The sequence below is a fragment of the Toxorhynchites rutilus genome, chromosome 2 (genome assembly GCF_029784135.1).
Source record: "Toxorhynchites rutilus septentrionalis strain SRP chromosome 2, ASM2978413v1, whole genome shotgun sequence".
NCBI classification, from domain to species: Eukaryota; Metazoa; Arthropoda; class Insecta; order Diptera; family Culicidae; genus Toxorhynchites; species Toxorhynchites rutilus.
In genome coordinates, this window is record NC_073745.1 from 4,928,063 (window position 1) to 4,955,039 (window position 26,977).

Sequence of the window (26,977 nt, forward strand, 5' to 3'; positions counted from 1 at the left end):
ATTTAAGAAGAAGAAGAAGAAGAAGGGTGGTTTAAATACTATAGAATAACATGTAGAAAGTATTCTCATTAACAGAAATCTGATATTCAAAATGTAACTATACAAATCAACCACCTGTCAATATTACTCCCACTGTTCGCATTACCCGCCCTTCCCCTATTTGTATTTCACCTACTGTGTAATGGGTGTGTCACATCAAATTGCATCACGGAAAAAACGCTGTAGAAATTTAATTTTTAGGAATTATATCTTCAGCTTTCGCTTATAATCAGATAAGAGTGTATAGATCACGTTGGCCATGATTCACTGTCATTTTTTCGTAAATTTGGAAAAATGTCGTCGAACGAAAAAGAGGGTCGTGAATTAATCCTGCGCACTCATTTCGAGAATCCGGAGTTGTCACATCGGGACATCGGTAAGATGCTGGGAATCGTCCAATCCACGGTCAGCAGAGTACTAAAACGATACTTCGAGAACCTAACCATCGACCGGAAGGTGAAGAACGGCAAAAATGGATGCTCCGTCAGTGAAAAAGATCACAAGCGCGTAGTTAAGCAGTTTAGACGTGATCCGAGAAGTTCGGTCCAGGATGTCGCCAATAAGCTGAATTTGTCAAGTTCATTCGTCCAGCGGACCAAGCAGCGGGATGGCCTGCGTACATACAAGGTTCAGAAGGCTCCTAACCGCGACGAAAGGCAAAACATGGTGGGGAAGACGCGAGCCCGGAAGCTGTACACCGAAATGCTGACGAAGCCGCATTGCCTGGTAATGGACGACGAAACCTACGTCAAAGCGGACTTTCGTCAGCTGCCGGGCCTGTTGTTCTTCTCCGCAGAGGACAAATTCAGCGTTCCGGAGGAGATTCGCAAGCAGAAACTATCCAAGTTTGCCAAAAAGTACATGGTGTGGCAAGCGATCTGCTCTTGCGGAAAGCGGAGCGCCCCCTTCGTGATGACCGGCACGGTAAACGGGCAGGTTTACCTTAAGGAGTGCCTACAGAAGCGCTTACTACCACTAATGAAGCAGCACGAGGGCCCGACCATCTTCTGGCCGGATCTCGCTTCGTGCCACTATTCACAGGACGTGTTGGAGTGGTACGAAGCCAACGGGGTCACCTTCGTGCCAAAGGAAATGAACCCGCCCAACGCGCCGGAGCTTCGCCCAATAGAGAAATATTGGGCGATTATGAAGCAGGCCCTCCGGAAGAACCCAAAAGTTGTCAAATCGGAGGCGGACTTCAAGAGAAAATGGATTTCTGTTAAAAAAAAACTACAACCTGACGTTGTACAGAACCTTATGGACGGGGTAAAGAGGAAGGTGCGAGCATACGGGCTTGGGCTCGAAGTATGAATAAAAAGAAAATGCCAAAAGTTGTTTAATAGTTTTTATTTTACTGTCTAAAATTTTCAAAAGGATCGGTCTACTGGGCGAATTTCTACAGCGTTTTTTTCCGTGATGCAATTTGATGTGACACACCCTTTAGAAAGGATGTGCGAATTTTTTTTCGCCTCAAAATGCATTTTCAGAATATGCGCGATGCAAGTATAATGCAGAAAATTATTAAATAGGACGTACCGTCGCCATACGATAAGGTAGAGAGTGTTTGTGTATGATTGAATCATACAATGATAGTAATGGAACCAGTAAATAACCGCCTTTGGCTGCAACAAAATTCAAGAAGATATGTATATTGAGTACGCTACGTACATATTGTATTGTACTCGCGAGAACACGAATGAATTAAATGAAATCATGAATCAACAAAATTCAACCACTTTTTACAAAACCACGCAAACCCATCGGTTCCTCTGAGGGTCACCGAAACATTCTACTAAAGAGTTATTTTAAAATTGCATTCTAAATAATATCTACTTCTTCAAAGACACTAACGTTACTAGAGGAACTTCGTCGTCTCAACGTAGTATTACTTGCGTCTTTTTTATAAGTACAGTATTCTTTCTCTAACTGGGCTGGAAATTCAATCCAATCAACGAATTCCACTCGCAAAACTTGAAAATGAATATGAAGCCTATTAGTTATATATAAATAGACTGCGAAATTTCTCTCTCTGGTCGCCAGCTAGATGACTAAATTGGTGACTTTTTCCGTTTAATCATTTAATTTTCATGCATTCTCACATAATTTGCGGGTTAGGATTGGCTCCAAAGTGCAGCGCATTTCAAGCCGGATGTGAAAAAGATATTTTCCAGCGGCGAGAGATGTGTTCTTCGGTTGAAAACTGAAGGTGAAAATTTTTTCCGCATCGATCGCAACCAATCTGAATTCTGTCTCTTTCAGTTTTTTTTTCTATTTTTGAAGTGTGGAGACCGAAATTCTGATTGTTCTTTTTTTCGAAATGCTCACACTTTTTTAAATTAAATATCCAAAAATTTAGAAACGTTTTTGACGTAGGACTACGTCTAACCGGAAGATATAGGGGGTGAAATGGAAATCTAGGCACTGAACAAGTAGGAAAAAATGCAAGATTTGGAACGCTTATAACTCGAGCATTTCTCAATAGATCGCAAAGGTTTTTGCATCAATTGATAGGAAATATATCTACGCATCTATCATAACGAATAACATTTCATTTTTCTTGAGATGAATAATTGAATAATTGTGAAATATCAAGCATTGTCCAAATGCACTATGTGCCCATTTTTGATTGGTCCATTTTGTGCTCCTCAAATCGTACCGACCAAAACGGGCAACCAGAGCAGCAGCGAAATAGAATGAAGCACGATAGGAAAGGAAGAAGAAAAAAAATGAACGAAACATTGGTCGCAGTTTCACACATGCGTAATTCTCGAGCCAGCCAGTCAGCTTAAAAATCCCCGCTCCGCTGCCGTAACGATCATTCTCATCCAAACCGTACACCACATCGGTTCGCATCACAACACATCAACAAACCAACCCAAGCACCCATGTCTGGACATGGCAAAGGAGGAAAAGTGAAGGGAAAGGCAAAATCCCGCTCGAACCGTGTTGATCTGGAGTTCCCCGCAAGGGTAGCTAGGCCGAGCGCGTTAGTACCAGTGCACCAGTTCACCTAGCCGGCGTTATATAGTTTCGGCCGCCGAAGTGATCGAGTTAGCTGGCGAAGCTGCTCGCGACGATAAGAAAACCCGCATTCGGAACAGAACACATTCGGTTCGGTGGACAACAAGACAACAGGCAGTTGTGGCGAGTGGCAAACGCAGTCGCAAAACGGCAGCTGGTAGCAGAAGAAAAAAGTTTGTTCTTTATACAAACTGCTTTGGTGGCAAATCCAGAACAAGGCGGCATCGAGGGCGTTCGAAATGGTTTTTTTCAAAACCACGAGTACTAAGTTTTCTAAATTGGAACCATTCCATAAAACACGGCGCTTATCAGGGCCATTAAACCTTTCAAAAAAGAGTTTACGAAATACAGTTCAATGCTTTCCAAAATAATATCCAATATAATAATAAAACACAAATTGATTTTTTCATAATTTGTTTGCCAGGATCTGATGAGTATGTGAATTTGGCAGTTGTTCTGAGCTTATTGATAATTGGGGACTTTCCTGATTATTCAATTTTCACCAATTCTTAAATTGTTTCCAGATTGAAAGTACAGTAATTTACAATTAGTTCGACATTTAGCTAATTGGACGGACATGTAATGCGACTTATTTAGTTGAACATTTTTGTAAACATAGAGATCCAAATTATGACCCCACATTGAAAGTCGACACTGAACCACTGTCACGCAAATGTTCAATTACAGGTTAAAATTACCTCCAATCCGATACTGAGTGGTGGTAATGCGACGTGCCATTGAATGTAATTTACTGTAAAATATGTCACAAGCTGGATGGGAAGAAATCTTCCAACTGTGAAAGCTGTGGCGAGTGGAAAATGCAATCGCTAAACAGAAAGGTTTAGCCGAACAAGATGGGGATATCGAGTGATAACAAAACAATAAACTCTTTAGATTGAAGATAATTTTCTGATCCTGAAAAGGACCCTTTTTAGCCTGCATGTGAATCCAACGAGCGAACAAATCGTAATGAATGTATTTTTTTGCCATCGCTCCCTTTTAACGCTCATTCGTTCGTCTCGTTGGACTCGCCCCTCTGGCTGAGTCTGCCGATTTGTCTCTATCCTGTGAGTGTGTACCGCTAGAGTATAAAACACGCGGACCCCAAACAAAATCTTATTTTCTTTCAAACCGTTAACCCGTGTGGTTGTACGGCATCGGCATCGTGGACGTAACAAAGGAGGACAAGTTAAGGGAAAGGCAAACCCCCTTATTCTACGCGGCGAATGACGTGAGATGGCTCAAGTGACTGCATTCCCGTAGGCGAATGACGTAACTATAGTTCGTCACTAGGTGAGATTTGAAGTCGTATCCTCATTTGTTATCGACTCGAGCGTCAAATAGGAGCTAAAAAGTAAAGTGGCTTCCAGAATAAAGTAGTAAACTTTGAAATCACTCGCCGCGCGGAATAAAGGGGAAAGTCTCACTCGAACCGTGCAGGTCTCCAGTTCCCTGTTGGTCGCATTCACTGATTGCTCCGCAAGGGTAACTAGGCCGAACGGATTGGTGCCGGAGCACCAGTATACCTAACAGCGATTATAGAGTTTCGGCCGTCGGAGTGCTCGAGTTGGCTTGCAAAGCTGCTCACGACAATCAGAAAACCCGCATCAAGAACAGAGCAGCTTCGGTTCGGCGCTCATCAAGGCAACAATTAGTTTCAGTGAGTGGCAAAGTGTTTCTCCGGCACGTCGCATTAAATGTAATTTACTGAACAATATGTCACAAGCTGGATGGGAAGAAATTTTCCAACTGTGAAAGCTGTGGCGAGTGGCAAACGCAATAGCTAAACAGGAAGGTTTAACCGAACAAGATGGGAATATCGAGTGATAACAAAAACACAACACCAAAGGTTCTTTTCAGAACTATCAACATGTTCATAAAGAGTAAACAGTAAACTAATCCATTTTTCAGGTAGATAGATAGGTATTCACGTAGGAGGAGAAAATAAAACAATATATTTAACAAAAGCTGTCCCCTTTGTATAGACCTACGTCACTCCGGTTATGTCCCCGACATTACCCACCCGTCTTTTTTTTCCTTGTTTTTAAGATTTTTTTTAATTAGGTCCTGATTTTCCTCAGAACAACTATACATATATCTCATTAGGTCAATGAAACTGTACTGGACCAACAGAGACGCATGCCGGGGCAAAACAGAACTGCGATAAATACAGGGCGGGCTCCATTATAAACAGACTCGAGTTTCTTTTCACTGTATATAATCGAATCATGTATATGATCGAGTCAAAACAAATTTATTTTTATTCGTTTTTCGTTTCTTGAATATGAAAGGAGAGTTTGATTTCTGATTCATCCCCTAAAAGTCAGAAAACACCTTTCTCACATGAAAAAAAAACGAATTAATCCAGATAGACGATCATATTAGAGAACCTTTTTTTTTTGTTTCGGACTCTGTTGCCTCTACATTCAGAGGTACGCTTCTTCTTCTTCTTCAATGGCACTAACGTTCCTAGAGGAACTTCGCCGTCTCAACGTAGTATTACTTGCGTCATTTTTATTAGTACTTAGTTGAGATTTCTATGCCAAATAACACGCCTTGAATGCATTCTGAGTGGCAAGCTCTAGAATACGCGTGATCACAGTGCAAGTCGGAGGAAATTTCTTTGACGAAAAATTCCCCCCACCAGAACGGGAATCGAACCCGAACACCCGGCATGTTAGTTATGACGCTAACCACTCGGCCAGGGGAGCACAAGGTACGCTACGGAAGACGATTATGTTGCTTCCATTTGAATGATGAGAAAATTTTGTACAGGATATAATTGTTCGGTGTTAAGTCGGAGCGGACCAAGTCGCAAAATAGAAAAAATCGAGTTATTGATTGCATTATGTTAAGCATTTTGTAAACTACATATCATATTTATCAAATTTGGAAAATCACGCGTAAAGGAGGAATAACTTATCGAAATTATTTTGAACGCTCAATAAAAACCCCTTATAGCACCGAACTTCAAACTCGTTTTTCTCGAAATCATAAAAATGTTACATGGCCCAGTCTGACTTAACACCGACCAATTGTGGAACATATAAATTAGTGGATTCATATAACATTTTGGAAGTGAAGCGTAGAAGGTTTGTTTAATAAAATATGATCGTCTATCACCTCCTGAGGGGTTCTGGATGAATTTATTTTTTTCATGTGAGAAGTTTTTTCTGACTTTAAGGGGATCAATCAAAAATAATGTTTTTTTTTTGTTATATTCAAAGAACGAAAAATATATGCACAAAAAACGAATAAAAAAATATTTTATATTCTCGATTATATCTCAATTATATACAGTGAAAAGAAATCCGAGACTGTATATAATCGAGTCCGATTGCGCATTTGCGATTTCTATTCCAGTAGTGGCGAATGAGCTGAAAAGTTTGAAGCCTTTATAATTCAATGCATCATCTTCTGTTCCAGTCTTGCTCTAGCCAGCTGAGATTTAGTTTTAAAATTTTCAAATGGACTTTTTGTTGCTATTTGTTGCTGTTCGAATCGTTCACGCCACCCAGTGCAAGCACCTGAAGAAAGTTATTTAGTGAAACCTTACACAACAATTATTTTCATAAGAGTTCTCTATATATCAGTACCATTGTGATACCAATGCACAATGCACAATGATCCAGGAGATGCATTTGAGTGGAAATTAGCATTTAGAGCTCTACAGTTATTCTCTAGACAAAAACTGTCTTAGACAAAGTTGTTACTCATGATAGAGCTTTTATGTTGTCAAAAATAGGGTGACCAAAATTGTCGATGAAATAAAAAATCTAACTTTCTTATCTTTATAGATAGTGGTAAACATAGTTCGACAATGTTGTAGCTCCAATTATTTGAGACATCTTTGTAGAACAAAGTTTTTTTCTATCTTTTAAAATAATCGATTTAACGCTTTTTTCTAAGTTGCATTAGGGTGACCATGAAAAAAACATGTTTTTTCTGCTTTAACTTTTACATTTCAAATTCTACATCAAAACTGTCTTCGTACGACTTTTAGAGCTTATCAATACCAACATTTTGCGATGCAAAACTTGTCTATATCTTAACACAACTTTAACAACTTTGTATAAGACAGTTTTTGTCTAAACAATAAATATCTCCCACAAAGTTGTTTTTAGCGCCTTCTATCTGGGTTGCATTAGGGTAACTATGAAAAAGCGGTTTTTTTTTACTCTAACTTTTATATTTAAAATTCTACATCAAAATGATCTCCGTACGATTTTTAGAGCTTATCAATTCCAATATCCAATCCTGCACGAAGTTATTGATGGGTTTTCATCTAAAAACTCATGATTTCAATTTTAATTTACTCAAACACAAAAAATAACATATTTTTGAAATTTACATATTATATAGAGTGAAATCTGTTTTTTCAAATTCCGTCAACAAACATTTTTTATGTTTGCCCCAGAAAGAATGACAAACAAATGAAAAGAGCGTGTTTTTAGGGAAGAAATATCAATAACTTTGAGTAAAGTTGAGATATTGACAAGTTCTGCATCGAAAAATGTTTGTATTAGTATGCTCTAAAAGTCTTTCGAAGACAATTTGCATGTAAAATTTGAAATATAACAGTTAGAGCAAAAAAACAGTTTTTTTTTCATGGTGACCCTAACGTAACTTAGAAAAAAGGCTTTATATCGGTTATTTCAAGAGATAGAGAAAAACTTTGTTCTACAAAGATGTCTCAAATAAATGGAGCTACAACATTGTCGGACTATGTTTACCTCTATCTATGAAGATAAGAAAGTTAGATCTTTTATTTCATCGATAATTTTGGTCACCCTATTTTTGACAACATAAAAACGAGCCCTCTATCATGAGTAACAACTTTGTCTAAGACAGTTTTTGTCTAGAGAATAACTGTCAAGCTCTAAATGCTAGTTTCCACTTAAATGCATCTCCTGGATCATTGTGCAATGATAGCTAAGCACCATTCATCATCATACAAAAGCGAAAACAGAATGACCTGCAGCGCAATAAAATATGCGCTTGTCACTCGTTTTTTCGGCCGCTATGTGGATCGGTCATGCTCAATGAACATTGTACCGGAAAAGAACCAAACAATGAGTCCACAGGAACAATTTACTGCCAGTTTCCAGGGACTGACGCGGGTCTGAACATGAAGATTAGAGTAAAGGAAACAGACAGTGGTAACCGTACTTCTGAGGAAAGGACAAGGTGAAAAATAAGGCTCCGATCACGACTAGCTACAAAGTCTCTAACAGGAAAGTTCCATTATTTTCCTAGTGCCCTGAGTAATTCGGGTGCGCCCTAGCAAAATAAAAATCGTACAAGACCTGTCCACACGCTCGATGTCATGATAGCTCTCACCACAGAACGCAAATATTTCAACAAACCCAATATAAATAAAGTGATTAAACATAAGAATGGGCGTGTGGAGGCGATCTGGCGTAGTGGTAACATCCATGCCTCTCACGCTAAAGGTCACGAGTTCAATTCTCACACCCGACATTCTTCCAAAAATGGAAGTAAAAAGTGACGAACCAGCCAAATGAGTTGAAAATCACTATAATACAGATAAAAAAAAAAAAAAAAAGAATGGGCGTTACGCAAAAAAAGTCTATTCAATCCAATGTGCTACATGACCGTAAAACAGTTGAAATTTCACGCATGCCGCATCACTATTCAATCGAATATCAATTAACTCGAAACGCCTGTTTATCGACATCGATTTTATATCATCTGTCAGTCAATCAACCCCTGACTTCGGTATTGATGGGCCGAGTTACGAGGTTACTTTTTGGGTGGTTGAAGTTGACAGAAATGCCAAGTTCGTCTAGCATGTACAATGCATAAACATTCTCTGTACGCATTCAAGACATGGTTGAGCGAAAAAAAAGCATTATTGGGTTGTATCAATATTTATTTGTTCTCCACTCGATCTCGAAACATAAACACTTTTCCGATTTGTTCAACGCGATGACCACGCTGCAATCCAGTTGCTAGGAATGTAAGCAATTTTCACATTTGTTCGATAAAAGTTTTTCACAAAGCTAATTGCCCCAATCCACCTCGTCAGTAGACAGCAACGCAACAAATTACTAACTCTCAAAACAACGAAAAATCATCTCGCATACATGGGGCAAAGCAAACAACTCAGGCGGCAATTTTCTCTAAATAAAGCTTCCAAGGAAACCTTCATCAGTGTGTGCACGACGACGACGATCACCCATTTGGACCAATCCAAAAACAGTCATCGGTTTACGCCATCATCCGTCAGACTGCAGACACAACGCCACAAATCACACAAAACCACCACAAGATACCTCCGCCTGAGCAAAAGGTCCAAACACAAATTCATGCACACCGCCGAATCTATCTCCGACTGACGTCACACCACTTGCAATGATCTTAGCAGAACTATTTGCAAAATGTCTCAACCACCGGCTAAACAGCGCTAAATAAGTCTCACACCGAGGAGTCATTTTTTACTGTAAGCACTTACATATTTTCGCAGTAGGCAGTAGGAGGAGCAGCGGCAGCACACGCGAAGTAGAACCTTTTTCAGCAAACACAACCCAGACTACAACGGAGGCCGAGCAAGACCAAGAGGAACCGTATCTGTCAGTAGTCGGCGACCAATTTCGGTTCCTAGCGTCATTTACGTCAATGGGTAGCTGCTACCACACCATTCACTGCGCTGAAATGCTGCTGCCATTCGCTGCTTACTTTCAACTGGTTTTTCGTAGTTTGTGGCATACACGTTAGAGGGAGAAAAAATAAAGTAAGCCGGTGCTGATTGCGCTCAGCATTTCAAGTGCGCGATGTGTGGATGGGTTGATGAAGGTAGGCAGAGAAGGAAGAGGAGGAGGCCCAGAATGACCGAGCGCGAAACAAGCGAGCTACTAAATAGCTAAGCGTTTTAATTGCAATTCAAAGAATTCCTCTTCTGACTTCGAACCGGTTTGTATCATATGCACATTGCTTCTGAAACAAAATCGTTCTCGGCACACGATAGTGCTAGAAAAACCGTTGAAATACACGCCGAGGAGAGAAATATGTATAGCCAGCAGGTCCGCCACCTTCCTTTATGGATGGTAGCATCGATCGAAACGGGAGAGGGTAGTATGCACAGTGGAGGAATGTTGTCGTTGAGCTGGTCATGGTTCGGGGAAAGGCGCATCTATCCGTAACATCACGTACCACCGCCACTCTCCCCACCGACCGAATGATAATAACCGCTCGAGTGGAACTTTGAAAAATGCTCCGAAATGGAAAGTAAATAGGCGAAAATATCATAATCATCATTTCGCACGCCGCTGACTGAGCTACGAATTTATCTTCAGGAATAGATCCCGCCGCCGGTTTGCTTGCGTCAGTATCCATTGGCATTTATCATCACAAAACAGCATGGTTCTCCCTGGAAGTCCACAAAATGGTGCGTCATATCCATTCTACACAATGCGGGAAAGGTGACGCAAAATTGTTTTCGGTTTGTCTGATATTTTAGTCATAGAAAACTTAAGGTTTTGTAAGTTAATTAGTCAGCATCAGCAGCATCGCACACGCCGCCACTGACAAATAACAGCAGACGAATTGTGGGGGCTGACACTATTTGTTCTGCATGTAAATAATACGCCATGAAATTTCAAACCGCAGTTCGGTGCAGTAAAATTCGACAATTTGATAATAACAAACAGTATTCTATCAATAGGGAAAATAAAATGAACAATCCATGTTTACATCGTATAAATCCGCCTCCACCACAATGGGAATTCGGAATACCGCAGTAATGTTTTTTTGTTTATGTATTATAAATGTTTGAGGAAAGAATGTGAATTTGTCAAACCAGCGTCATTTGGAACCATTGACCAGCGTTCAACGCGGTGTTGTAATTTTTTCCTAAAAAATATGAAAAATGAAAGGGACGTTTCGACACAACACATTTTCTACACCGAATCTAATAAGATTCAACACAAATGTTAACATTACCATATAACAGTACTCAAGAAGTTCGTAGTGTGATTCTTTGTAGGTTCGTTTTTTGATCTTTTATGTTTAACAGCTTACGCGCGATTCGTGCCATGTCAAAGTAAAAAATGCTCAATTGGTTTCCCATTACATCATAGAAAGAATCAAGTCCTATCAATATTTACAGATCATTGAACTTTACTATCAAAATCTGTGATATACGGGAAACTTGCGTCGCACACTTGAACTATTTCATTGTGTTTAACGACAAAACTTATTTCTGGTTGATCTTCTGGTAGGCACAGCACAAGAACTACTAGCAACCAGAAAAATATACTGTTCAGTACGATATACGAATACATTCTGTCAAATATAACGGGTCATTTATTAACACAAGAGCTACCGACAGTTTTTATATAACTATTTTATCATACCGATAATTTTGACCAGTATGATTTTGGTAGTCAAAATATAAAAATTTCAAAGGAAAAAAACTATATTCAGAAAGAGTCATAGTATTATTATAAAATCTATATATATATATGAAAATGTATTTCTGTGTGTCTGTCTCCTCTGTCCCCTGTCGACACTCCTCCCCCCTCTCTAAAGGGGGGCTCCCATACAAATGAAACACAAGTTTCTACATTACTCGAGAAATAATCAAGCAAATGAAACGAAATTTGGCATGTGGAAGTTCTAGGGTGCAATAAATGATTCTATATGGTGGTTAGATACTCCTCCCTCCTCTCTTAGGGGGGGGGTGTCTGCCATACAAATGAAGCACAAATTTCTACATTACTCGAGAACTAATCAAGCAAATAGATTCAAATTTGGCATATGGAGGTTTTTAAGAGAGGGAGAGGGGAGTGCTGAGGGTGCTCGAGAACTAATGAAACAAATGGAATCAAACTATGCTAAGTTTCGATTAACGTATGCAACGTCCGTCTCAACGTATGCATTAATTAGCGTCATTTATTAATACTTAGTTGAGACTTCTTAAACCAAATAACACGCCTTGAATGTGTTCCGAGGGGCCAGCTCTAGAATACGCATGACCACAGTGCAAGTCGAAGAAAATTTCTTTTACGAAAAATCCCCGGCCAGAACGGGAATCGAACCCGAACACCCGGCATGATAATGTGAGACGCTAACCACTCGGCCACGGGTGCACAAACGCTCCCATACAAATGAAACACAAATTTATGCATAACTCGAGAACTAATCAAGCAAATTGAGCCAAATTTTGGATGTGAGGATTTTTAGATACAATAAATGTTTCTATGATGGTATGATACTCCTTCCTCCTCTGGAAAGGAGAGGGGTCCCATAAAAATAATGCACATATTCCAACCAAACATGACAATTGAAAAATTTCGGAAAGTTCTGAGGGAATATGGGAAAATTCGAAAAATTCTATTCGCATGTGTTCTACAATTACATATTGACAATTGTTTTTAGTCCATTTGATGTTTGCGGTAACGAAATTGATCTTCGTTCGAAAGTGGAAATGGATTTTAATATCGTCTTCTATCCATATAAATAAAAATGGATCGCCGAATGTGTTGATAAAAGCAAAACTCGAGAAAGGGGCTGTCCGATTTAGGGCTGTCTTCATTCTATCACATTTTCTTGAGTTTTGGTAGAAGTACTGGAACTTTATAGTAAAAAATAATTTTAAAGGATAGATTAGAAGATCAATCAATGAACAGTTCAGATTGGACCCATGAACGTGCGCTTAGTAAGAAAACGTGGATGTGATAACGAAAAATAAATTTTGGGGGGCGAAGTTTGCCGGGTAAGCTAGTATCAAATAAAATTTCATCATAAAATCTTGTGAACAAATGATACAACTTGTCATTTTGACCGGTCGATAGTTCTAGTGTTAAGGAGTTGTCAAATTTTTATACTAAAACTCAGGTTTTTTAGATATTGAGTTCAAAGGGTCTGGCCGGGCAAGGGAGTAAAAAGTGACCCCACACCAAATCACCAGCTGTATGGCAAATATTGTATAGAATATCAAATAAGGAATTTTGGCGGTGTTTTTTTTTTGAACCCCTATTATGTGGTTTTGCATAGGGTCTATGGTGAAAAACGTACTTTTTCGTTTATTTCACACAATCCTCAAGAGCATCGAGATAAAAATTTGAAAAAAATACTGAATGTGCATCTTAACACGGTATATCAAGAAAAATTATCAAAAAAAATTTATCAAATATTGGAGCACTAAATAATATTGAAATTTTGAAAAAAAAAATTTTTGGATTTAGAGATTTAGTACTACTTTAATACATATTTAAATGTGTTCCTACGGCTATTCTAGATATGTGTGATTTTTTTTTCAGTGTTGCGCGGTACAAAAAATTATTTTTTTTGTTTCCAAAGGGTCTGGCTGTGTAAGGGAGTAAAAAGTGCCCCCAAACCAAATCAGCACCTGTATGGAAAATATTGTATAGGGTACTAAATAAAACATTTTGGCAGTAGTACCATATATTTTAGTCCTTATATGATACACCATAGGATCTATGGTGAAGAATGCACCTTTTAGTTTTTTTTCACGCCATTCTCAATAGCTTTGAGACAAAAATAAGAAAAAATACTGAAGGTACATCTTACTAAAGTGTATCGATAAATATCTCCAGACAATTTTTCCATAAAAAAAATCTAATAATAAAAAATATAAATATGCGGTGCCAAAAAAATTATATTTCGAAATTTTGAGAAAAAAATATTACTTTGAGACCCACTTCTGCTCTTATTTTTATTTAAATGCGTTCGTATGTGTCTTTTTTTCTACATGTGGCGTAATTTTTTCCTGAATTTTTAAGAGCATTGCGAGACACAAAAATAATTTTCTTCATCGTCTGCATTATTATTTTTATTTTCTTGAAATCGTTTATTTTATTGTATTCGTGGTTTTCAATTGTAAGATTATAACTAAAAAATAATAAAAAATTGCATTTTTTTAAGTGTTGTTCTCATTAATCCGAATGATCTTTTCACAAGGACTTGATTTTTTCTCACAGAACTCTGTCATATTGCTGACTTTTATGAATTTGAAAAACTATCTAAATCCAATGTAAAGATAATCTCATATATTTTAAGATACGAGAAAGAAGATCTTTGTACAACACAATGCTCTAAATATACCGACAAAATTTATACATATGAAAAACAAAATTTAAATAAATATTAGAGCAGTACTGGGTCTCTAAATTCAAAATAAATTAAAAATGCCCAAAGGCCAAAAACATATTTTTTTCGCGTAATCCTCTTAAAAATTCAAGGAAAAATTACGCTACATGTGGAAAAAGCAACACCTACGAACGCATTTAAATAAAAATTAGAGCAAAAGTGAGTCTCAAAGTATTTTTTTATAAAAATATTTTTTTTCAAAATTTCGAAATGCCTGAAAATATATATAATCTTTTTTGTACCGCGAAAAACACTCTAAAAAGTCTGAAAAAAAACACATATACCTAAAATAGACTTAGGAAGAAATTTGAATACAAACTAGAGTAGTACTGAATCTCAAAATAAAAAAAATAATTTAAACTAAAAACAAAAATTAATTAAATTTTTTTTTGCATTTGATTTTTTGATGAAAAAATTGTTTCAAAATATTGAGAATGGCGTGAAAAAAACGAAAGGTGCATTTTCACCATAGATCCTATGCTGTACCATATATGAACTCAAATATATGGTACTACTGTCAAAATTTAATTTTTAGTACCCTATACAATATTTTCCATCCAGCTGTTGGTTTGGTTTGGGGGCACTTTTTACTCCCTTACCCAGCCAGACTCTTTGGAAATAAAAAAAAAATTGTACCGCGCAACACTGAAAAAATCGCATATATCTGCTATTGTCAATGTGTGTTTTTGAATGAAAAAATGAAAACTGGTTTATTTTTAAATATTCCAACATCGTTGGACGTATCCGGAACAAAAATCGGACGGTGAAAAACGTAAAAAAAACGCGAAAAATCAAAATTATGTCACTACCACAAACAAACATATGTAAGAGAGAAGCGGGGGAGTACAAATATCGCAGGCGTGAAGTGTTTTCCTTTGCACGCCAGCCACACGCCAAAATCACGCTCACGACACTTCAGCCTAGTGTGAACACATCGGTAAGAGCACACACGATTAATCGTAATTATCACACGCCCCGCCCAAGTCACGCTGACGCTGCAGTGAGAACAAGGCCTAATAATAGGCAAAATGTGTTGCAGCTTAGAACGCTGCAAATATGGAGAGAAAGAATAGCCAACACCGGCGACTGCGAGATGCATATTGGCGAGAAGGAGACGAGAAATATGACACGCGGAGAAAATATTTAGGAATCTAGCAGTTCATCGAAATGTGTCACCCCGTCTTCAGAATGCAGTATAGAATAAACTTCTTGAGCAAATTGAATTCTTAGATAAGAGATTTGCTTGGATTCTTTTTTGGCACTAGAGTCATCAACTAGATCCGATGAGGCCTACTGGAAAATGTTAACCGATTTACCAAATTACGAGTACCAGACCATATCATGGAGAATAATCGTTTTAAGCTGTACTGAGCTAGTACTCTTTTTTGATCTCTACACCCAAAATTGATTTTTAGCTCATGTTTTGTCATCCCGATTTATGACATTAAATGAGACATAACATAACAGAAAATGCCATGACTCACAAATACTGGTAAGCATTTGTATAATATACATGGTACAGCAATATAAGATTAATACGAGCGAACGAAACAAAAGACAAATAAGCTTTCCGCATACTTTGCCACATACACGGCCCAGACCGTGATAGATATTGTTCACCTTCATGCGCTCCTTTTTAACTCTTAGAAAACACTTCCCAGATTCATTATATAATCAGGTGCAATATTATACCGTATTTGCTGAACAACTGCTGATGCATCATTAGCCATGTGGATAGCGTGGTCGTGTGAAATAGCTTTGCATTCCAGCCGGCCTTGGTTCTACCCCCATTGGCGTCGTATGGATTTTTTTTTTTGACGCAATCCCAAATGAAATGAGAAAAGAAAACAGAAAGAGATGTCTGCTCGCATACATACAAACCATTTTTAAGCTTTTAAAACAGCTTATTATTTGCGCATTTGACTCTCCAGCACATGAAATGGCATCATCTCTGCCAAAGATGAAATGTTTTCTGTCAACGCTAGTTTGGGTGTAGATGCCGACTGAATATCATGGTTTTTGACAAGAGTAAATGGTTTTTATATTGAATCATAATGTGCAGGTAAAAATTGTTCCGGAGACACATTACTGCTGGAAGATCGCATACAAAACCGAATCACATCTGATTTCTAGAGAAGACCGACATAGATAGGGGTTAGAATTGACTGAGATTTTCTCATGATTGTAATTTAGGAAACAATATACGATCCGATAACCTATTCCATCAGCCCAAAAAACGCAAAATTGTACCAACTATTAAGATTCTACGAAGGCGCGTATAAAATTTATCCCAGTTATCCAAGTTAAACCTGATTTCTCTAATTGCATAGTGTCTCACAAAACGAAAAATTTTCAATGTGTGCATAATATCAAATGAATTTACCTAATTTGTGGGTGTAATTCCAAAGTCAATTTCAACCAACCTGAAAAAAGGAGAAAAATAGAACGATTAGATTCGGAAATATTAATCAACACTCAAGGAGAATGTGTACAATACTATAAATTTATATTTATATATAACCACATCGTATCAAATTCTAACCATTTCGCTAACGATCTCTCCCACCATGCTCCATAGACGATAGAGTAGGTGTGGCCCGTCACGATTGCAGCGGTAATGCGCTCGTAAACTCTATGGCGAAAACCACTTTCGTCTTCGTCATCACTAATGCAGTGCACTTCACTTTGCAAATTCGAAACTGGAAATAAAGCACCAAAATGGCCCTATATATACGTTCTATATATACGACCACATCCCTAGGGCGAGGGCACCCGGGAATTGGTGGTGTTGTAAGAGCCTTACATTACCGCACACAAGTACTTAACAATGCAACTAACTATTATTGTTTTTTTCTTTGCTAACAAAATAAACCTAATTCTAGATTCTATACACGCCAGAGTTTGGTCGACTACCCATTGTTGGTCCGAGAGGGGCACCGAAGCCAAACATTAGACAATACTGGAGCGAAAACACTATCATCATCATCATCATCATCGTCATCATCATCTTTAGTGCTCATTCGCCGCTGCTGCTGCTACCCCAGGGCACAACTCCCACGCCAAAAAGGTGCTGTTGTCTCTCGCCGCGTCCACCCATCGGCCATAATCAGCCCAGCCCATTCAGTGGGCTGGTGACCTAAACAACGTGTGGAGCGATGCATTATTCAGCTTATTTCACAATTTTAGTACTCTGTGAGCTGGCAGGCGAAACAATGGGCGATGCGAGATATTTGTGTGTCTTCGGATGAGAGCTAATTGTGAGTATGCACGGAACTTGACCATTGTTGAATTGTAACAGTTCGAATCTAGATTTAAATTGAGTAGAACATTTGCGTTTGCAAATAAAAAAAAACGGTTGAACTTTTAAACTCTAGTTGATGATCGTTCTAGTCGCGTCTTTCAATTAAGTTGACGAAGTGATCACTACTTCACTGGTGACTCTAAATTCTAGGTGTTCAAGCTCGTCTAGCTCGGAAAGAATTTTTGAGTCCAAAACGAGTAACCTCACATTCATAAAACACATTTTAGAATTGTTTCTATGGAACACGATTGTCCAATGAATGTTTCTCTGGTTCCACGCGATTAATACATTAGTTTTTAAAATGAATAACACTCCTCTGCAAATCCATGACGTAACTCCCGCTAATTTAAGCCATGCAATCTTCGATCCACCAAGGTAAACACTTCAGCGCCATCATCGCTCTGGCAACAACAGCTTCTTATGACTCCAGCGCGGCAGGAATTTTGGTATTCATCAGCAAAGTACTCTCGTTTCTCATCAGCGGCAGTGGAATTCCTTCAAACATGGGAGGGACACACCCAGAAGCAGGAAATATTTGCATCGGTTGACACAGGGCACACTCATTAATATTACAACTACAATGTTTCGTGAAAACAACCAGTAGCAAGTAGGGCTGGGCGTCAAAAAAGCTTTCGCAAATGTGGGCGTTTTGTTTGGCAGGTATGCAGATTGCTTTTTGTTCTATATTTTTTATTATTTTTAGCAAAGGTCACCTAGGCCGAACGTATGAATGCGCTAACGAAGCGGGTAATAATACGTCAACGAGAGGTTATCGACACATTGCTAATTTTAGAGTCACCGGTGTTAGGATTTCACAAAGGACCTTGCGACCCTGCAATGAACTGCGAGGGCGGAGGGGTTGTGCTGGACGTTTACTTCACGACGTACAGAAAGGATTTGGTTGTAGTGATTCCAGGGCTTATGACTACATTGGAAGTTTCATGAACATTAACGAAGCGCCCGCATCACTCCGACTCGATTGGAGTGGTAATCTAGCGGAAATGGATAATGGATTCGTTCAACTTCATGGATCGGATAGTTGACGCCAAGTTGGATGCATTCAAACCGTATCTCATTTACAATTTTATTAATTTTTTCTTCATGAACTCCCCAGAAACACGTTTCAGGTTCTTCTTTTTTTTTTTTTAATTTAATCCAAAATATATATTTTATTAAGGCTCATATGGCGTCAGCCTAACGGGGCCGGGAGTTCAATATTTTGACAATATTTGCTTAGACTATGTTAGTAATATGTAACCGATTACTCGCGGTTGACTCGAGGTTAGTATTACAAGTGTTCTCATAATTGGTATGTCGCAGTCTTCGATGCTCTGTACGTGTGCCCGACACGGGATACTTCCTATTGGGATGCAGCTGACCATTAATCAGCAACGCCCCCCTAGTCTGTACCCCATATCTAGCGTGGTGCGTCTTTCTCGACTCGAGGAATCCAGGATAGAATGGTCACTAGCCGGCGCAATCATCAGTTCGTGTAGAGTTGTCATGAGCGGTACAACCTTTGGCTCTTGTTGAATCATCAGTGGACTGCACAACCTTTGGCCCGTGCATCTGTAAAGAGTGTGTGTATGTATTGCCGCGACTAAGTAAAAGTTTATCGAACGGATAGGAGGGATATGAAACGGGGACACAACGAAGGAAACATCATTAAACGTTGACATCGGCGTTTCTGAGGAACAGGTATAGATGAAGCAGAAGATCAGGATCCCGGCTACCTAAGATGTCCCGGACGGGGATATCCGATTGTCTGCCTTGTGCTCTCAGTGCTCTAGAGAGCTGAGAGCGAGCAGCATGGAACCGGATACACGACCAGACAACATGCTCGATGTCGTGGTAGCCATCGCCACAATCACAAAGATTGTTTGCTGCGAGCCCAATGCGATAGAGATGCGCGTTTAGGTTGTAGTGATTGGACATAAGCCGAGATATCACGCGAATGAAATCACGACCTACATTCAATCCCTTGAACCATGCCCTCGTCGAGACCTTAGGGATAATCGTGTGTAACCAACGACCGAACTCATCACCACTCCACATGCGCTGCCAACTTACGAGCGTATACTGACGAGGAATGTGGAAAAATTCATTATAAGCAATTTGCCTTTCAAAAAGTGTGCCTTCTAAAGCGCCCACCTTAGCTAGCGAGTCCGCTTTCTCATTCCCCGGAATCGAGCAATGAGAGGGAACCCATGCTAAGGTAATCTTGAATAATTTTTCGACCAAAACACTCAATAGATGTCTTATTCTTGTTAGGAAATAAGATGAGCGTTTATCAACTTTCATTGAGCGAATTGCCTCTATTGAGCTGAGACTGTCTGAAAAAATAAAATAGTGGTCGATGGGCAATGTTTCAATGATCCCTAATGCGTAATATATCGCACCCAGTTCAGCGACATACACGGAACAAGGATCTTTGAGTTTGAAAGAGGCACTGGAATTTTCATTGAAGATGCCGAAGCCAGTGGACTCGTTTATGAATGAACCGTCAGTAAAGAACATTTTATCAGATCCAACTTTCCCATATTCTGCCGAAAATATCGGCGGAATAGAATCGGAGCGTAGGTGATCTGGGATTCCATGGATTTTTTGTCGCATGGACAGATCAAAAATGACAGAGGAATTGCAGAAGTATGGGAAGCAAACTTGGTTGGAGATGCCTGGTGAAGGGTGCACGTCGTGGGTAAGGTACTCATGGTATATAGACATAAAACTTGACTGAGGAGTCAGTTGGAGTAGATTTTCGAAGTTATCAATCACCAATGGATTCATGATCTTGCAACGGATGAGAAATCTGTAGGATAATTCTGTGAACCGAAGAGTAAGCGGGGGTACTCCTGCCAAAACTTCGAGACTCATAGTATGTGTCGAATGCAAACACCCCATGGCTATACGCAAGCAACGATATTGTATCCTCTCCAGCTTGAGAATATGAATCCTGGCAGCTGATCGGAAGCAAAAACTGCCATATTCTAACACTGATAATATCGTTGTTTTGTACAACTGAATGAGGTCTCCTGGATGGGCACCCCACCATGTTCCGGTAATTGTTTGGAGAAAATTGATTCTTTGCTGGCATTTCTGTTTCAAATACGCAATGTGTCTCCCCCAGGTACACTTAGAATCAAAATATACACCCAGGTATTTGAAAAACATAGAGTGTTGGATCGTTTTGCCGGATAGGTGAAGCTGGAATTGGGCGGGTTCGTGCTTCCTAGAAAAAACGACCATTTCAGTTTTCTCCGTAGAGAATTCGATACCCAGCTTGAGGGCCCACGTGAACAGATTGTTCAGGGTATCTTGCAACGACTTTTGCAGAACGACGGGATTAGTACCCGTGATGGAAATAACTCCATCGTCTGCAAGTTGTCTCAGCGTGCAGTCTCTAGTTAGACAATCATCCATATCATTGACGTAAAAACTGTACAAGAGGGGACTTAGGCAGGAGCCTTGTGGTAGGCCCATAAAACTGTAACGAGAAGATTTCGAGCTGCCATGAGAGAAAATCATGTGCTTTTCTGACAGTAAATTGTACAGGAAATTGTTAAGAATTGGTGAAAGTCCACGATTATGAAGTTTCTCTGAGAGAATTTCCATGGAAACTGAATCAAATGCCCCTTTGATATCGAGAAAAACGGAAGCCATTTGTTCTTTGCGAGCAAATGCGATTTGGATTTCAGAAGATAGCAGCGCGAGACAATCATTTGTCCCTCTACCTCGGCGGAAGCCAAACTGCGTATTTGACAGCAAATTGTTCGTTTCGACCCACTTGTCCAAACGAAGTAGAATCATTTTCTCTAACAATTTACGAATACAGGATAACATTGCAATCGGCCTATACGAGTTGTGATCGCAAGCCGGCTTGTTGGGTTTCCGTATGGCTATCACTCTCACTTGTCTCCAGTCATGCGGGACAATATTCAGCTCCAGAAACTTGTTGAACAAGTTCAGCAAACGCTGTTTTGCCAAGTCGGGAAGATTCTTCAACAAGTTGAATTTAATCTTGTCCGACCCCGGAGCTGAATTGTTACATGAGAGAAGGGCAATTGAGAATTCCACCATCGAAAAATTCTCATAATCGCTTTGAAGTGGAATGTCGCGTACGACGTTTTGTGCAGGAACGGTGTCGGGGCAAACCTTCCTTGCAAAGTTAAAAATCCAACGGTCAGAGTATTCCTCACTTTCGTTTGTATGGTTCCAGCCACGCATTTTCCTAGCCGTATTCCAAAGAGTGCTCATAGCGGTCTCCCTTGACAAACCAGGTTTCAGGTTCTTATCGGAGAAAAATCTAGTCAGTCAAACGATTACACAACATGGCAAGCATCGATAAAGACATTTGTCGCAGCGATAAAAACCTTCACGTATATAAATATTTTTTCAACGGGAATCACTGTGTTTTATCGATAATTACGAAACGCTTGTAAGCTTTCGACTGTTCGATGCACTCCATCCTGTGGTGACGAGTACGTGAGTCGAATTTTCAACACGACGAAAGAAGTGAAATCCACCTGGGCTGTTTTGCAAAGAAACCGTTGAGTGCAATTTTCAACGTGTCTATAAAAATAATAATGCACATTATCGTCATCATCTTCTCACAGACAGCTAATGATATTGTGTTTACCTCATTTTCTGCAACGGTTCAACAACAAGTGGACCGCAATCAGATACAATGCAGAGCCAAAACATATGCTCCCCATTAGCCGGGATTATACCAGAGAAGCACGTGGCATCGTTCCGGAATAATTGATTGCTGATAAAAATTCTAAAAACACATTACATCGAGTCCATTTTCAATATCCATCAGAGTGCGGTCTGTCTCTCATTGGTGCACCAATGTGTAAACACAAACACTCAATTTATAATTTTCGCGCGTAAATGTACTTTATATGCAGCAGTAGCAGCAGTGCATCGATAAAGGGTGTGTCACATCAAATTGCATCACGGAAAAAACGCTGTAGAAATTTAATTTTTAGGAATTATATCTTCAGCTTTCGCTTATAATCAGATAAGAGTGTATAGATCACGTTGGCCATGCTTCACTGTCAATTTTTCGTAAATTTGGAAAAATGTCGTCGAACGAAAAAGAGCGTCGTGAATTAATCCTGAGCACTCATTTCGAGAATCCGGAGTTTTCACATCGGGACATCGGTAAGATGCTGGGAATCGTCCAATCCACGGTCAGCAGAGTACTAAAACGATACTTCGAGAACCTAACCATCGACCGAAAGGTGAAGAACGGCAAAAATGGATGCTCCGTCAGTGAAAAAGATCACAAGCGCGTAGTTAAGCAGTTTAGACGTGATCCGAGAAGTTCGGTCCGGGATGTCGCCAATAAGCTGAATTTGTCAAGTTCATTCGTCCAGCGGACCAAGCAGCGGGAGGGCCTGCGCACATGCAAGGTTCAGAAGGCTCCTAACCGCGACGGAAGGCAAAACATGGTGGGGAAGACGCGAGCCCGGAAGCTGTACACCGAAATGCTGACGAAGCCGCATTGCCTGGTAATGGACGAAGAAACCTACGTCAAAGCGGACTTTCGTCAGCTGCCGGGCCTGTTGTTCTTCTCCGCAGAGGACAAATTCAGCGTTCCGGAGGAGATTCGCAAGCAGAAACTATCCAAGTTTGCCAAAAAGTACAAGGTGTGACAAGCGATCTGCTCTTGCGGAAAGCGGAGCGCCCCCTTCGTGATGACCGGCACGGTAAACGGGCAGGTTTACCTTAAGGAGTGCCTACAGAAGCGCTTACTACCACTATTGAAGCAGCACGAGGGCCCGACCATCCTCTGGCCGGATCTCGCTTCGTGCCACTATTCAAAGGACGTGTTGGAGTGGTACGAAACCAACGGGGTCACCTTCGTGCCAAAGGAAATGAACCCGCCCAACGCGCCGGAGCTTCGCCCAATAGAGAACTATTGGGCGATTATGAAGCAGGCCCTCCGGAAGAACCCAACAGTTGTCAAATCGGAGGCGGACTTCAAGAGAAAATGGATTTCTGTTCAAAAAAAACTACAACCTGACGTTGTACAGAAAGAGGGGTAAAGAGGAAGGTGCGAGCATACGGGCTTGGGCTCGAAGTATGAATAAAAAGAAAATGCCAAAAGTTGTTCAATAGTTTCTATTTTACTGTCTAAAATTTTCAAAAGGATCGGTCTACTGGGCGAATTTCTACAGCGTTTTTTCCGTGATGCAATTTGATGTGACACACCCTTTACGATCCAACAAACGTGGGACGCTTATTTAGAGCGCTGTTGGGGGTAACCGATGGAGGTACTGCAGTACAGCACTCCAATCGAATCCTACCTCTCCACTGCTGCTTTCATCGCTTGTGTTTAGGCAGAAGCAGGATAAAACTGCAATCGATTTCCCACAGCTCAGCAGTTAAGCGCTTCATTTGCGCGAAGATTGCACCGCCTTCGCGTTCGTTCGACACATGATGAGAATTTTGGCTCTCGGATGAGGTGCGGAACGCAGAATGAATACAGATGCGCAAACCTTTCACCCTCATTCGAATTTATCATTTGTTCACATTTCATCGATATTTTTGCGTTGAGATTAGTGTGAATGTTGGAAAATAGAGTCTACGGCGGTATATAAATTTTTATTCTCAATCAGACATCGAGTTTCGAATGTCACAAAATGACTGTGAGTAACAGGCCTCAGGAAAATCTAGGTACAACAAAATTGAATGTGGCGTCCGATATTTAACTTAATTTATTATTTATTATTATTATTGATAGGGAGGCACTCCTAGTTCAGTACCGAACAACGAGTGTTCCTTCAATTCATGTCTAGTAAACATTATGAGGATCACGATGTAAAACATTTGCCTAGCTCAATTCATGGTAGTTTGTTCGTAAATATATCGAGATAATAGCAGTGACTCGAATTTAGAAACTAAAATATGAGTACCATATTCCAGGTTTGTCCAGTTTCTATATAAAGGGTGTGTCACATCAAATTGCATCACGGAAAAAATGCTGTAGAAATTTAATTTTTAGGAATTATATTTTCAGCTTTCGCTTATAATCAGATAAGAGTGTATAGATCACGTTGACCATGCTTCACTGTCAATTTTTCGTAAATTTGGAAAAATGTCGTCGAACGAAAAAGAGCGTCGTGAATTAATCCTGTGCACTCATTTCGAGAATCCGGAGTTGTCACATCGGGACATCGGTAAGATGCTGGGAATCGTCCAATCCACGGTCAGCAGAGTACTAAAACGATACTTCGAGAACCTAACCATCGACCGGAAGGTGAAGAACGGCAAAAATGGATGCTCCGTCAGTGAAAAAGATCACAAGCGCGTAGTTAAGCAGCTTAGACGTGATCCGAGAAGTTCGGTCCGGGATGTCGCCAATAAGCTGAATTTGTCAAGTTCATTCGTCCAGCGGACCAAGCAGCGGGAGGGCCTGCGTACATACAAGGTTCAGAAGGCTCCTAACCGCGACGAAAGGCAAAACATGGTGGGGAAGACGCGAGCCCGGAAGCTGTACACCGAAATGCTGACGAAGCCGCATTGCCTGGTAATGGACGACGAAACCTACGTCAAAGCGGACTTTCGTCAGCTGCCGGGCCTGCTGTTCTTCTCCGTAGAGGACAAATTCAGCGTTCCGGAGGAGATTCGCAAGCAGAAACTATCCAAGTTTGCCAAAAAGTACATGGTGTGGCAAGCGATCTGCTCTTGCGGAAAGCGGAGCGCCCCCTTCGTGATGACCGGCACGGTAAACGGGCAGGTTTACCTTAAGGAGTGCCTACAGAAGCGCTTACTACCACTATTGAAGCAGCACGAGGGCCCGACCATCTTCTGGCCGGATCTCGCTTCGTGCCACTATTCAAAGGACGTGTTGGAGTGGTACGAAGCCAACGGGGTCACCTTCGTGCCAAAGGAAATGAACCCGCCCAACGCGCCGGAGCTTCGCCCAATAGAGAAATATTGGGCGATTATGAAGCAGGCCCTCCGGAAGAACCCAAAAGTTGTCAAATCAGAGGCGGACTTCAAGACAAAATGGATTTCTGTTCAAAAAAAACTACAACCTGACGTTGTACAGAACCTTATGGACGGGGTAAAGAGGAAGGTGCGAGCATACGGGCTTGGGCTCGAAGTATGAATAAAAAGAAAATGCCAAAAGTTGTTTAATAGTTTTTATTTTACTGTCTAAAATTTTCAAAAGGATCGGTCTACTGGGCGAATTTCTACAGCGTTTTTTCCGTGATGCAATTTGATGTGACACACCCTTTATTCAATTGCATTCTATCTATAATGTTCATGGATGGAGTAACAAGAATATAATGAAATCTGGTTAAAGCTTTTTTAATGTTCTAATTCAGCACACCTTTGTCAAATCAGATATTCGAATGTTTCAAAACATATAAATAAAATTGTCTTTTTCATGATTTACAGTAGTTTTATAATATATTTTTACGGAATCACATGTTTTAAAGGATTATAAAATAAACCATCTATTGGTGTCAATACGTCCCTCATTCGAGCTAACTTTTATTCGATCACCAGATGATTATTTCGCATCTTTTCTGGATTATAACACTTACAAATATTGTAAACATCATGCTTGCACACCATTTGTATCAGATTTACATAGCTAAACCATTAAATAACCGCATTTAGAAGAACTCAATTCTGATCCTGAGTTGTCCAATTCAATAATGTCATTTTGTCCACATGATTCCTATGGCAACCGCTTGGTGCGCTGCAGTTTGTTTATTGTGTCCTTCGCACATAGCAGAAATAAACTTTCTCTATGTTGAGTCAATATGATAACAGTAAACTAAAGCAATGATAAATGCAACATCTACTTGAGAATTCGAATGTTTTCATTCAAAAATGGTGATTTCTAAAGCTGGACAAACCATGATCAGAGGTGGTCAAACCATGATCATAATTCCTCTTTGAGGAAAATCGTTGAAAAACATAAAAATTTGAATAATTCCAACGCCTTATGGTAGTATTAGCAACTAGAGACTTAGAGCTTTTCGCAAACCCAAACTCGTATCGATTATATGTGATTTTCATAAATAAAAATCGATTTGCATTTACTAGTTGCGTAAAAACACCCCAAATCGGACAAACCAAGATGATCACCATTGCATCACCTAAATCAACAAATTAACAAATAAAAGATCAATCCAAGAATGCTTCTAGTGGTTTTTGTTTTGGCGTAGGTCTACGACTTTCAATTCTGTACCCGGGTGTAAGTTCAAAGTTCCGGAAACGAGAGCATTACGTTGGAGCGATTAAGCTTCTCAGATTCACCTTCCCAGATTCTGCGATTCAGATTCAGCATTATTCATATGCAGACCTTTTTACATTTAGCATTCCTCAGATTCAGCCTTTTCCAGAACAAGCTTTTTTCAAATTCATCCCTTTTATAAACTATTCTTTCTTCAGATACGGCGTTTTGCGGATTCAGCCCTTTTTATGTTCATCCGTTTTCAAATTTATTATGTGTATAAA

General features: G+C 39.9%; 1 protein-coding gene across 27 annotated transcripts in view; it reads right to left on the reverse strand.

The window, feature by feature from the left end:
* LOC129766172 (plasma membrane calcium-transporting ATPase 1) overlaps nucleotides 1-26,977 on the reverse strand; it is a 208,624-nt gene that overhangs the window by 72,254 nt on the left and 109,393 nt on the right. The window contains exons 1-2 of one of the 27 annotated variants that reach the window (XM_055766661.1): nucleotides 16,736-16,867; nucleotides 16,577-16,616 (exon numbers count right to left, since the gene is read on the reverse strand). The exons of 24 other annotated variants lie outside the window; for them this stretch is intronic. The gene's annotated coding sequence lies outside the window, so the exon portion shown is untranslated. Of the gene's footprint in view, nucleotides 1-9,535; nucleotides 9,698-16,576; nucleotides 16,617-16,735; nucleotides 16,882-26,977 lie in introns of those variants that run through there. 2 more of the 27 variants (XM_055766662.1, XM_055766657.1) reach the window with 2 other exon arrangements.